The sequence below is a fragment of the Plecotus auritus genome (genome assembly GCF_963455305.1).
Source record: "Plecotus auritus genome assembly, chromosome: 6".
NCBI classification, from domain to species: domain Eukaryota; kingdom Metazoa; phylum Chordata; class Mammalia; order Chiroptera; family Vespertilionidae; genus Plecotus; species Plecotus auritus.
The window spans coordinates 141,544,114-141,556,951 of NC_137773.1; the positions used below are offsets into that span (position 1 = coordinate 141,544,114).

At 52.0% G+C, this 12,838-nt stretch overlaps 1 protein-coding gene across 3 annotated transcripts in view; it reads left to right on the forward strand.

Moving 5' to 3' along the window:
• The first annotated feature begins 705 nt into the window (after positions 1-705).
• Positions 706-12,838, forward strand: part of SLC6A1 (solute carrier family 6 member 1) — a 44,513-nt gene continuing 32,380 nt past the window's right edge. The window contains exon 1 of one of the 3 annotated variants that reach the window (XM_080673817.1): positions 706-871. The gene's annotated coding sequence lies outside the window, so the exon portion shown is untranslated. The remainder of the gene's footprint in view (positions 872-12,838) is intronic. The other 2 variants (XM_080673818.1, XM_080673819.1) reach the window with 2 other exon arrangements.

Sequence of the window (12,838 nt, forward strand, 5' to 3'; positions counted from 1 at the left end):
TTGTAACAGGCGGGAAGGCTGCTGGGGGGCGGGGGGGGGGCGTGCAGAGAAGGGACAGGAGCCCACCCCACACCCATACTGAGTGCCCTGTAACCTACAGAGACGAGGGGCACAGAGAAAGAGAAACAAAAAGGACAGACCAACAGAAGCAGCCCTGCAAGGTGGAAAGAGAAAACCCAAGAGAGCAATCCTTGTTGAAAAGGACTGGGAGACTGTGATCAAGACAGGCTGAGGACCCCAAAGCCAACGCAGGGAAGAAGGCAACAGACTGGAGGAGAAGGAAAGAGTGAGAGGAGGGAGAGAGAGGGAAGCCAGCCAGACAGAAGAGAGGAAGTGGGGAGAGGAGAGAGCGAAGAAAAAGAGAGGGGAGAAGCAGGGAAGATGTTGAGGGGAGAAATGGAGGGAGAAATGAGAGAAAGAGGTAGCATGGAGAGGAAAGGAAGGGGAGAAGGGGTGAGGAAAGGGCGAGGGCTGCTGACAGATGCATCGCGGAGGCAGCCGGAGGGAGGCCACAGCCGGGCCAGGGGAAGGGGGCTGTGGGGAGGACGATGGGGTGGGGGCGGAGTGGGGAGGTGGACGGGGTGGGGGCGGAGTGGCGGACCAAGCCCCGCCCCGGGTGGGCGGGCTCCTGCGCGGCGGCCCCGCCCCCTCCCACATTTCCCGCCCCGCCGCCGCGCTCCCCCACCCCCCGCTTCCCCGCGTTCCTCCGCCCGCCCTCGAAAGACCCAGCGAGCGGCGAGGTTGCGGGCAAGCTGCGCGGAGCCGAGGAGGCACGGATACAGGAGCGCAGCGCGGCCGGAGCCGGGAGCTCACCGGCGTGGCCGAGCTGCCAGCGCAGCGCCCGCCGCGGGCAGCGCAGCCCCGGCCGCAGGTAGGAACGGACGGCCGGCGTCGGGGCGTGGGGCGCAGAGACCTGGACGGCCGGCGGCCCCGAGCCGCCGCCGCGGGCCCGACGGGGTGGGCGGACACCCGGAGATGCCAACTCCCGCACCTTGCCTCGGGCCACACGAACAAGCCAGGGCGCCGCTCTGCCCGTCGATGCACCTACCGGCCTTTCCCCTCCGGGAGGCTCGGAGCGCCGCGGGGCGGGGGGGCCCTCGCGGGCGAGTCACCAGAATCACATGCCTTTTTCCTGTACGGGCCCCTTGGACTCCCGGGCTGGTGTTGGAGTATGCTGGAGCCGTCGAAGCGTCGCGTCCATTCCCTAGCCTTGGGGATAGTGGGGGACGCGAGAGTGATTGCTTGGGGGACCGGGCGCCACTTCTCTGGCTCAGGGTCAGCTGCGTAGAGATAAATCCATGCCCCTCATTTTTTCTCCAAGGGCTAAGGAGGCCAGCAACTTGAAGATGGGACACCTCCTTCCAACCCCAGGGCAGCCCCAGCTCTCAAGAAATGCTGGCTAAAAAGCACACCATAGCCTGGGCTGAGCGTACACAAGCTCTGCTGCTCTCCCCACTCCTGTTCCCTGGGGGTGTGGGGTGAGGCGGCTCCACCCCAGGTTTAGAGAACTGTGTCCCCTTGCCACCGCGGGACTGCTCTAACCTTGCCTTGTGTCCTGGCGTTTCCTGCCTGGGGATGGGGAAGAGCGGCGACTGCCTGCTGTGGTTACCCCTAGGCAAAGACCATCAGGTCTCCATGTACCCCACATCCCCACAGTGGCAACCACTGATGCCCTGTTATAGCTTAGCTTGATCTTCAGACAAGGAAGTCAGACTTGCCAGCCCCACTGAGGGTCTGTGCTAGTATTCTCCCAAAATAGATGTGAACCCTAATGAGAAAATTGAATTTTAAAACACCAAATAACACCCCATGTCTTCCTAATGTGAAGCTGGAGCTTCACCTTCCTCTCTTAGGAAGCTCAGCCTCTTCCCCACGAAGAACAAGGGGGCGGCGGGGGGGGGGGGGGGGGGAGGCACTGAATAAATGGCTTCTGAGCTTTGGTGACACCCTCAAAATCAGACTGTCAGACTCTGTGAATAGACTTTGGAACTGACCTTCATTTTTCTGTGACACACAAGGTGGGTGCTTGGTGAGAGCGCAGTTGTTGGGTGTTAGGTATTGCCTAGCTTCTGTCTTAGGGAACTTGGGGGAAAATGTATTCATAATGGAGTCTGAAAAGACTACCCCAACTCCCAAATTCCAGAACAAAGGAGGTCAGTGGGACTAAGGCTTCTTGCACCCTCTGTCTCTCTCTTTGGAGCAAGGAGTGGGAGGGGCCTTTTCCCAGAGCAACCAGGGCAAAATGGCTGAGCCTCCTCTTAGCCTCAGAAATAAATTGTAAGGCAGGCAGCAAACAAAGGAACCGCTCTCTCTCCAGCCAAGCACTGGCTCAGTAGCCAGCCCTTGAAGGACAAACAGTGAGTTCAGCGGGACACACAGCTTGGCTTGTCTGGCGGAGCATCCGGAGAGTGAGGTGATCCCTAAGAACCACACAGGAGAGGGGCAGCTGCTTGGGAGAGAAAGCAGGAACCATCTCTTCTAATGTGTGATTCTCCATGCCAGGGCTGGAAGCTTGGTGAGAAGTAGGTCCCTCGGGAACGCCAGGTGGGGCTGGGAGGGGCTTCTAGAGGCCAAGGAGTAGACAACTCAGAAGGTAATGACAAAGACAAAAAAACCAAGTCCATCCAAGCTGAAAGAAGCACACCAGCTCTGTTGCTCCCCGGATTGCACATGCCTGGCAACCAGGAGCTCCAAGGCTATGAATTCGTTTATGCGTGGCCCAGCACACAGCTGGCACTCAGTATGTGTCTTATTCTAGCCAGCATGGATGGAAGGGGATGACAGCACTAGCATGGACCTACCTATCATATATTCTAGTGTCATTGAGCCAGGAAGGCTATAAAAAGGTAGCTTCTGAGACCACAACCAGGAATGAGCCCTGGATGGGTTGGCTTTGAGCTGAGGTGCTGCCATTTTCTGGCCAGGTGACCTTGAGTAAGTTCTCATCCCTGCTGAAAGGAAGAAATGGAGTACTGAAAGCTCCCAATGTGCCCAGCTTATCATTCCTGCAATAACCTTGTGCAGCAGGTACAGTTCTAATCCTCCAATGCAGAGGTGAGGGAACTGCAGTTCAGAGAGGGGAAGTGACTTGCCCAAGGTCACACAGCTAGAAGGAGGGGGGACAGGGATGTGAACCCTGCTCTTCTAATTTCCCAGCCAACATTTGCCTCACTGCTGAGTCTCTAGGCCTAGATTTTCGCCTCCCTATGGTGATGTGGTTAGGTGATGGTAGGGATTCGATGATTGACAGTGAGGCCCTTAGGCCTGCCATCAAGCTGCTCCTCTACCTTCCTGGCTTAGGCTAAGAGCAACATTAAATGAAGCGTAAGTGGCAAGCGGCTTCTCACCATCTCATAAAGACACTTCCTAACAGTGGAGATAGAGATTACCAAAACCACTTGGAATTTGACACATCTTATCCCCCCTCTGTGGCTCGTGTATGCATCACATGCTGAGTGTCAACCCCTATCTGTTAAGCTCTGCTTGCCGCCTTTAGGGCCCCGTATCCCGACATACATCCCCTTTGCCCTTGGGAGCAGGTGGGATTCCCAAGCCTGTCCCTGTCACCTTGCCCGAGGTGTACCCAGCTTCAGGCCTGTCTTTGCCTGCATCAGAACTGCCCCTTCAATCCACTCCAGCTTCTCTGTGCCCAGAGAATGGCAGGCAGAACACAGCCATTGGCACAATGAAAACAACCTTGAATTGACTCCAGTTGCAAAGAGCAGCAGCCTTCTCGGGAAGGAGATTGATCGTCAGACGTTTGCCCACTGCCCCGCAGCATTCCTCGGCTCTAGCTCCTCACATGGGCCCTGTGTTGGCAGCCTTTTTTGTCACCTTTCCCTCATTCTCTGAAGGTCACTGGTAGCTGGAGGGGAAACAGTGGTACTTGAGAGGGGAAAAGGGTAGGAGGCCAGATAATGGACCCAAAAATAAGGCTTTCCAGGAAATGTGCTCCAGCATGTTCCCTCGGAGCTCACCTGGAGCCCTCAGGAGGAGGGGAACGGGACGTGGGAGTGAGTGGGAAGCCAGCTAACAGCAGAGACAAGGGTTGCCTGGCATAGACGGTAGGTGTGAATGCAAGCTGTGATGTTTCAGCGCAGGCTTGGGATTCAATCATAAACAGAAGAAAAAAAATTCCACTCAATCTTTTTCCAATGACAATATCATAGATGACAATAATAACTAACAGTTGATGATCTGCCAAGGGATGTGCTGTGTACTTTACTTATATTATTGCATTTAATTTTCACAAAACTCTATGAGACACGTAGTAGAATTGCCCCTGTACAGATGAAGAAACAGACAAGAGAGAGGTTAGGGTGCTTACTGCAGCCTCTCTGAGCTTCTAAATGGCCCTGGAGCCCCAACTCAACTACCACATAAAAGCCCCTGGTTTTGTCACTGAGCACGGATCTCAACTCCCCATTCAAGGAGCTGCATAGTTAGCAAGCATTTCCCCGATCCTTTTCCGTCAGTGGAGTTTTCCCACAGCTCTGAGAGGCTGATGGCTTGACAGCCACTGTTTAATAACTGGGGAAGCTGAGGCCCAGAGATGATGGATTTGTGCCCAGCATCCGTCAGCTGCTAAGTTGCAGAACTGGAATTCGCACTCAGGTGCCCAGCCTATTAGAACATATTTGTAACCTAAACTTTAAATTCATTTAAAGCTGGTGTTGACATTGTGCACCCAGCCATCTTTCCTTCATTCTTAGGTGTCCCCCAATTTGTCATCAGCTTCTCGCTGCTCTGGAAGCCAGAGAACGGCCGACAAAGCCATCAGCTCTGTGTACCGTGATCAGACACGACACAAAAGTGGCATCCGATTTGATGCAAGCTGCCTGCAGCGAATGGCCTTCTATTTTTACATTTCTCACAAATTGGAAATTACAAGGAGGCCAGGTCTTGCAGAATGATTGGCTGTGGTGCTCTGAAAGCAGGGGATGTGTGGCTAGGTGGAACGAGCCACATTCAAGGGTCCAAGGGCCCTCTTGAGCTTGACTCTTGGCAAAAGGGGCCCCCAGCTCCCAGGACCAGATGGGATCCTGGCACACAGGCCAGGCTGGAAGATGCTGCCTCGGACAGTGACCTGCAGCTCTGCCCACCTGTCCAATGCATAGTGTCTGCAAGATCAGTGTCACATGCCAGCTCTGGAGATAACTGAGCTCTGTCCAGAGGGACATTCAAAGTCAAAGATGCCCCGAAAGACATTGACAGCAGGTAGCTTTCCTGGCCTTATTGTTTGGTAAGGAGCTTCTGTGCAGGGAGAGGGCAGCATCCACAAGGAAGTGAGCAATAATATTAGGTATCAGTATTGCCATTTGCTGGCACTTAGTGCTTATAACAATATTAGTGGCCCAGTGTGCAGATTCATGCACATTGAAAGAAAATTAATTAGAAGGTGGCCAGTGGGGCGGGACTGGGTGAGAGGGGCCAGACACGCCCTGGAGCCAACCTCCTATGGTCCTTCCCTGGCTAGCTGCACCTGGGGCGGCACTGTGGCTCAGAGGGCATCTGTGGTCACCACAGCTCGGCAGCTCCTGCATTGAGTGTCTGCCCCCTGGTGGTCAGTGCACATCATACCTACTGGATGGTCGGATGGTCTGACAGTTGCCTAGCCTTTTACTAGTATATATATACTAGGGGCCCAGTGCACGAATTCGTGCACCTTGAAAGGAACTGTGGACCACAAGGCTGTGGTGGGCACAGGAGCGGGTCTCGGCCCATCCTTCGCCCCCACCTGGCCCTTTCCGCTGGCCCCCAGATTCCCTGTCTGCTGGCAGCCCTGCTCCAGCCACTGCTGCTCCCATGCGTTGACGGCGCCAGCCCCACTCGCACCCGCCGTGGTGCTGTTGGGGCCGGCGCCAGCAGTGGGTGTGAGTGGGGCCGGCATTGGCAGTGGGTGCGAGCGGTGGCTGTCGGCCCTGATTGCCCCTCAGGAGCAGGGGAAGATGGAGAAGCCCGAGGGGCGATTGGGGCCAGCAGCCGCTGCTCGCACCCGCTGACGGTGGCAGCAGTTGTGAGCAGTGGCTTTGCACCTGCAGCGGATGTGAGAGGGGCCACGCTGGCAATGGGTGTGAGCACTGGGTGGGACTGTAGCACGCAGGAACAAAGAATTTTCAATAACCACCAGAGGCTCGCCCTGATGACAGCGACCGGCACCCCGCCTTGGTCTGGCACCCCTGCTCACCTGCTCCACCATCCCACTGCGGCCAACGCCCACCATGTTCCATGCATGCCCCCTGGTGGTCAGTGCATGTCATAGCGACTGGTTGTTCAGTTGTTCTGCCATTTGGTCTATTTGCATATTAGGGTTTTATATATAGAGATAGATTCCTGGACATCAGTGTGCCCCAGAAAAAAAAAAAAAGAGCTCTTGTAGTCGTTCCTTTTTTTGATCCTGTGTGAAGTATTCTAGGGGAAGAAAATATGGTACTTGATATCCTGGAGCAGAATCTTCTCTCAAACAAAAATATACATTTTTTTAAAAGCTAGTTTTCTCATAAAGCTCAAATCAGAATGACCTTGACTCAAATAAGGCTCTTTGCACACTGCCCGAGTACATGCACACTTAACATTTATGTAGAATTCTATTGAGTGCTTTCTCCATTGAAGCGTGGAATGATCCTGGGAGCTCCAAGTGGAAGTAATATTATTATTACTGTTATCTCTATCTTTTGGATGGGGAAACTGAGACTCAAGAAGCCCTGAACACTGTTACCACAGACCTCTGGTTTCCAGCTGATAGGAAGCACCTTTACAAAACCCAAATCCAGATTCACCAGGTAGCCCCTGGAGAAGGTACCCCCTTGAGAAGGTGCCCAGACAAGCCCGGATCTATAGGAGGCAGAACACAAAGTGCACAGGATGGAGACTGCAGAGTAGTGTGGGGAGACACAGCCATGAGGTTTAGGAGAAAAGAGCTATGGCATCTTACCTGAGCTCTGGCCGGAGGCTAACATGTCCTCGGTCACACCGAGTTTGGGGTCTGAAGTGTACTCATTTGGTCAGGGAGCCCCAGTGGTGGCAGGACATGGGGGGCAAGGAAGGGATGACTTCCTCAGACACACATGTGAGTGCACAAGTGTGCTTATCTAGATGTGTTTGGGTGAAAATGAATGCTAGGGACCCCGCAAGATTGTCTAGAACAGCCGTGGGCAAACTACGGCCCGTTCGGCCGTAAGAGCGGAGGGTTCTCTTGCTCTCCCCTCCGCTCCTTTACTTTGAATTTATATTAGTTCACACAAACACTCCATCCATGCGTTTGTTCTGGCCCTCTGGTCCAGTTTAAGAACCCATTGTGGCCCTCGAGTAAAAAAGTTTGCCCACCCCTGGTCTAGAAGGATCTAAGGGCCTTGATAACCAGCGAGGTGTGGGGAAGTGTTCAGACATGAGCCTCAGAACATTTGGGACCCCCCAGAGGAATGGACTGTGTGGTACTGAGCCCTGCCCAGACAAGAGGGTAGGGAAGGGAGGAAGTATGGAATGGAAACCACTCAGCCTGGCAATGATTGCATCTTCCCCTTGGCCTTGAAATGCTATCCAGCCTGAACCCCTTTGCTCCCATGTTAGATGTTTCCAGAGCTTGAGGTCAAGGACCAACCTATGATTAACAAACAGAGGTGGGCTTGGGGATAGGGAAGAAGTAGGCTTATTGAAGAGGATTCTGTGAAGATGGAATTTAAATGTATGTCTTACATGTACACCTTTAACAGGCTGGTTCAGCATGGTGACCCCAAATAATCAGATACATACAAACCCCAGTTTTGAGTTCTGATTGTGAGCCAGGCACTGAGCGGAGCACTTTATTTATTATTTATTTTAATCTTCACCAAGAACATGCTTCCACTGACTTTAGAGAGAGAGGAAAGGAGAGGGAGGGAGGGGGGAGTGAAAAGGGGAGAGAAAAAGAGAGAGCGACCTCAGTGTGAGGAAGTAACATTGATCAGTTGCCTCCCACATGCACCCCAACTAAGGATCGAATCTGAAACCTGTGTATGTGCCCTGACCGGGAATCGAACCTGCCACCTTTTGGTGCACAGGGTGATGCTCCAACCAGCTGAGCCACACCAGCTAGGACCTGAGTGGAGCACTTCACAAGCAGTGTCCCGGGATCCTCAATAAGGGAACTGAGGCCCACTGAGCTCGTGCAGTTGTTTCATGTGGCGGAGCTGGGACACACATCCGGGTCTGCGGGACCCCAAGGCCTGGGCTTGCAGACCCAAGAAGGAAGCGGAGAGCAGCCCCCAGTCTGAAGGCCTCAAGCCCGCTGGGGACCGTGGGCAGGGTCCTTCCCTTCTCTGGGCTTTGCGTCCTCTGTCCATAAAGCCAAGAGGTTTGGGCTGGATAGGACGATGGGTTGCTCCTGGTGCCCAGGCGAGGAAGGGAGGCCCCACACCCCACTTCCTCTTCCATTTCCCCCATAATAGCCTCCTGAGACTAATGACTGAGGAAGATAAGAGCCCTTTCTCAAATGGCAGTGAATGCCAGTAATGATGGAGCAGATGTGGCACTGTTAATTATGTCACGGGTATTAAGTGAGAATGCCAGCCCAGAAGAGTTAAATAGCACTGCTAGGCTCCCATGGCTGTGCCTATAAGCTGTGCCATCACCCTGGGCCAAGGCAGAGCCACCTCCTCCCTGACCTTGGAGCCAGACAAGAGTCACAAAGCCTCCTTCACATCAGTCTTGTTCCCAGCACAGAGTCTGCAGCGGCTCCTTGGAGCTAGAGACACAAATGGCTACTCCGAGAAATTTTCTTAGAGACCTCTGGGGGGATCTAGACAAGTTACCTTCAGGAACAGATGTGGGTAAACACCTGGACTAAATAAAACTTTGAGCTCTTACTGTGTACCAGGCCCTACTGTAAATCAGGTAAACCAGGTGGTGTTTCTGCTTCAAAGAGCTACTCACCGTCAAAGCCATAAATTTCCTCAGAGTGGGAATGCTATGTTTCTGTGTCTCCAGTGGCCAGCATAGTAGAGGACACATAGTAGGTACTTACCTTTTGCTTTTGATTGTGTGGCTCCTTAAGTGAGAGCCATAGGCCACCCAGGTGGGAGCCAGAACAAGATCAGCCGTGGAATGAATGGGGCAGAGGGACAGGGTAGGGGACTGACTCTCTTCTCTAGGCACCACCAATCCGGCCTTTCTGGGTGGCCAGGCAACCATGGACAACTCCTTACCCTTTCTGAGTCTCAGTTTGCACATCTGCAAATTGGGTAGAGTGAGAGCTGTGATGACTGCAAGAAAAACGATGTCTCCTAACCAACTGCAGCCCTGAACATGGTGGGTCACCAGAGATTGCATAGTGTCTAAACAGTGACATTATGGAGGCAAGTCAGCAGAAGGAGAGAATGCAGTCACCAAAGGCAGCTGCTGGTTCTTCTTGCGGACTTGAAATGTCCCTAAACCTACAACCCCTCTCCAGTAGCTCTGGTTCTCCCCGCGCCCCTCCCCCCCCCCGCCCCAACACACACACACACACACACACACACACACTTCCTGGACCTCAAAAGCTATTTCTCAGGTTTTTCTCGACCAGAGAAAGCCACAAAACCCACCCATTTCAGACCCCTCTGCATTATAGACGGGTAAACCGAGGCCCAGAGAGAAGTCCTAGCCCCACAGGTACCATGACCCATGGCTTCTAACCCCTAACCCAGTGCTCTTCCCCCTGCTCCAAGCCAGCCCAACTCCACTGTTGAGAAATTATTAAATAGAGTTAGTGGAAGGACTCTGGTTGCTGTGGCAACGGAGCCTGTGTCCTCGGGAGATAATGGCGTTGTACGAGGCAGAGTGATGTGTGTTGAATGCTGATTCGGGAGCTGCTGGAGCGAGCGAGAAAGCGGAGGGGACTGTGTCTAGGATTTGAGATTCCCCGTAAAGGATGCTCGGGGCGAGTGGGGCTGGGGGCAGGTGTGAGGAAACATGCTTTGTCTAGTTCCATCCTTCCTATGACGTCTTCATGGAGGCACAAAGTGAGGTGAAGAGAGGGGAAGTGGCTCTTCCCCCAGGTCACACAAGCAGGCCAACGGTGCAGCTGGGATTTAAACCCCAAACTACTTCCTGGGGTTGGGGAGGGAAAGGCTGGAAGGGGACACTGTGACAGGGAGAGTGGTTGGTGGCATAAGGACCCAGAAGGGGGCAGCTCTGAGCCTTGCTGTAAGAGCACCCAGGCCTCTCTAAGGCTGTTAAGGAGAGTGCTCCTGGAGACCTGGTGGGCCAGGAGCAACAATTCCAGCACAAGAGGAATGGGGAAACAGTATAGCAAGTAGTGCCAAACCTCAGCTTTGGTGCCAAAGTCAAAGCCCTTCCTCCCACTCCCTAGCTGTGTGACCCTGGGCAAGCCCCTTCACCTCTCTGAGCCTCAGTGTCCTCATCTGCCAAACGAAGATAATAACAGACAAACTAAGTTGGTTGTTGTGAGACCAACTAAGGTAAGGTAGGCAGAGCATCAAGCCCCACTTTTGGGCATAGCTCAATTAGTAGTCGCTATTATTAACCGGAGAGGGGAGGCTAGGAGAAGGGTCTGGTCCATCTGCTCTCAACCATTCATTGCTTCTGATTTGTGGGGTTGAAAGATGGCTAAAGTAAGTATAAGAATGATAAGAAACAGGCTCTTCATTCCAGGCTGGTGAATATCAGAATGAACAGCTCCCTGCCACCAAAAATATGCACAAATATTTTGCATTTGGAAAATATGATTGATGCATTTTTCTACAAATGCACTGTCCTTAAAAGCCTATGTGTAAACCACACTAGGGGAAATTGTGTTTTCTCTGTGCTGGTTATCTAAATGACTCCAAGCTGCAAACCCTTTGGAAAATAAACACTCTCATCCACACTTTATTTCTCTCTCCTGCGCAACTGGCACAAATATTTACTTCCCTAATCAGGGATTGGAGAGCACGGGTTAACACCCTGAGAAACCCCAAGTTCATCATTTGCATGCTGCACAGATGTAATACGAGCTGGCAGACAACCCCATTCCATTTTGGAAGCAGAAAGAGGGTGCTGGACTCAAGCATTTGGCTATTTCAGTGAGAGCAACAGTGAGAGCTGGGGTCCTGATTACTTGGAGGAAAGCAACCATTTGCTTGTTTCCACAAACCTGTCTGGGCCAGTCCACCCCCAGAGATAGCAACCTGTTTCTGTGTTCCCGGAGAGGGAGGGCCATTGGTTCACTGCCCACCCTGGGGCTGGATGACAGGGTACGAATCAGTGAGCCTGAGTACTCGGATTCCAATGGGTCCATCGGTGCAGACAGGCAAGGGGTTGGGGACAAATGAAGACAGTTGACATTTAACCAGGATTTGAATGGATGTGCTAATTACAGAATAGGTACACATGCCCACTTTGGGAACTATGTTTAATGAACAATTTGCTCTGAGAATTTGATTTGGTCAGCATCTCCCAGTAGCTCCCACCATTCCCTTGCATTGATTGCCTTACAGGTTAAGATAATGATGACATTCTAACCAGGACTTTTTCCCACAGCCATAAAAAAACACACACACAGATAATACTAGACCTAATCAGGTGACTTATAATATCTGCCAGGTCCCAAGCATTTACTGTGTACCAGGCCCTCTACTAACCACTATGTATTCTCCCATTTAATCCTCATAGCCGCCCTAAAGTAGATATCATCACCTTTGTCTCAGAGTGGTTGGTGACCAGCCTTCAGTCACACAGCACCTGGCTAAGACTCAAAACCATGTTTTCTTTCCCTCAGGCCAGTGCCTTTAACCACTGTCTTGTTCTGCCTACCCCTGGCATGACTCATGACAAATAAGTCTCTGAATACCCCTTGAATTTGTTTATTGTGCATGGAACTTAAGAATATTTGCTCAGTAAAAATCCCATTTTCCCAAATGGGTAGTTTATTCATGCTACATGGGCTGTTTCACTTTACAAAGAAGGAGGGATTCATACTATAAAGATTCTGTTTGGAAGCTAAGTGAATGAAGCAAGAACAGATGCATTGGCTGAAGTGAGCATCCATTCAAGTCTTTTAAAAAGAAAATCAGCTTTCTCTTTTGGGAAATAATTGAGACCCTGGAATCTGACCCTTAATCGACTGAAAATACACGTCCTCTTTATTCTTGCAAACGACCCTAAATCAGTTCTCTCCACTTTATTTTAAAACACAACTGAGTTTACATTAAGATAACAGTAGGGTTTGTTGTTTCCCAAATATAAAATGATGATACTGAGTGTGATTTTATAAACATCACCCCCCACCAAGATTTTTGTGTATCCCCTAGGGAAGAGTCCACACTAATCTGGTCCTTCTTCTACCACTTAGAGAGTGCTCTGGAGTGACTAGATTGCACCGTGTGTATTAAGACTGCAAACTCCACGGCCACTGAGGCCCAGGCAGGTCAGAGAAATGAGTGAAGAGGTCAGGGACAGGATGACAGTCATGGTGGGACTTGCAGTAAATTGGAAAACACATACCCACAAAGCATGAAAATTCAGATTTTAAAATTCTAGGCTGATGCCACACAACCAAACACACATGTGGGACCCATGTGGCCCGAAGGCTACTAGTTTGAGATCCCTGGTAGTTCTTATTGTGACTTTGTGTGATCTTGGTTCCGACAGTTTATCTTTTGGGGCTTCAGTGTGTTCACCTCTAGAATGGGGCTGATAAAGCCGGCAGAGTTGTTGAGAGGAGGAAATGGAGTCCAGGTGTGGACTCTTGGTGAGGAGCTGTGGAGAGGTGGAGGGGCAATGTCATCGAAGTGCCATCTGTGGCATGGAGTCAGCTTTCCCTGGGGGCTGTGTGTCTGTGTGTGATTTATTAGAGATCGCCATTTAGTTCAGCCAGACCCTG